A 1128-nucleotide genomic window follows, 5' to 3' on the forward strand; every position below is an offset into this window, starting at 1 on the left:
CTCCAATTTGTGAAACCAGGCTGCGTCCGTGAAGAAATCGTTTCGACCAAGTCCCAAGTTCCAGGAAGACCTGCAAAAACCCTTTCCCCCAGAGTGATTTTAAACTGGGCGTCCCCCAACACTGACTGGGTTGGAATTTGCCGGCCCGCCCCAGTCCGCCTGAACCTGCAGTCGAGGCGACCTTCTTGTCTTCCTTCGTAGGCGAAGCAGGACGGTCCCGAGGGACGAAGCGGGGATGCCCAATTGGATGTGTGAAATCGACGGACATTGAACGTGCGGCTCGGTGAGTTAGATGATAACAACCGAGCGATTGCAAGTGTAACTCGGCAGTCAGACCAAGCTGTGCATCGTACCAGGATAATGAAGCTGCTTCCGGGAGAACGGCTGGGATGGTGGTCAGCACAGACGTTTGATCGTCGAGTTAGAATGAGAGCCCTCGTATTGGGTGCAGTGAACGATCGAAGGACCAATATATTATTGGATACCGGAGCAAATGTCTCGGCGATAAGTGAGTACTTCGCGAGGAATCTGCGTCTCAAGAGAGTGGCCAGCAGAGATAAGCGAATTGACATACAAGGAATAAGTAAAGACAGGATGGTGACAACGTCAAGAGCAGTGGTGAAGGTGACACTCGGCTGGGAAGTGGCATACGAGTTTGAAGTATGGATAATGCCTCATCATGCCGGAGTCGATTTGATTCTCGGCACCGACTTCATGATCCCAGCTGGAATCCGTCTGGATCTGTACAACTCGGCGGTAAAGCTACCCGATAAGATGGTGATCCCACTCATCCGATCAAGTAATGCACCGACCAAGACCGAGTTCGGACCAAATGTCCCATGTGGGCCACCAGACGGGTTGACGATCGAAAGTCGAATGACCGCTGAGTTCAAATTGCCCAGGCGACAACCCAGTGAGTCGACGCATGACTTGTGGGTGCGACGGACGAAGGGTTGGATTCCGACGGTTGTTTTTAATCGCCGAGGAAGACCAACCCATGTCCTGATTACGAACGTACGACAGACGTCAGTCTGGTGCCCACCTCACTTTTATGTGATAAAATGGCAGCCACACGGAGTACTGGCCAATGAGGGATATGTCCGCGTGAACTCGGCGAAGTACCGTGAC

This window comes from Phytophthora infestans, genomic scaffold (assembly GCF_000142945.1).
Source record: "Phytophthora infestans T30-4 supercont1.32 genomic scaffold, whole genome shotgun sequence".
Lineage (NCBI taxonomy): Eukaryota > Oomycota > Peronosporomycetes > Peronosporales > Peronosporaceae > Phytophthora > Phytophthora infestans.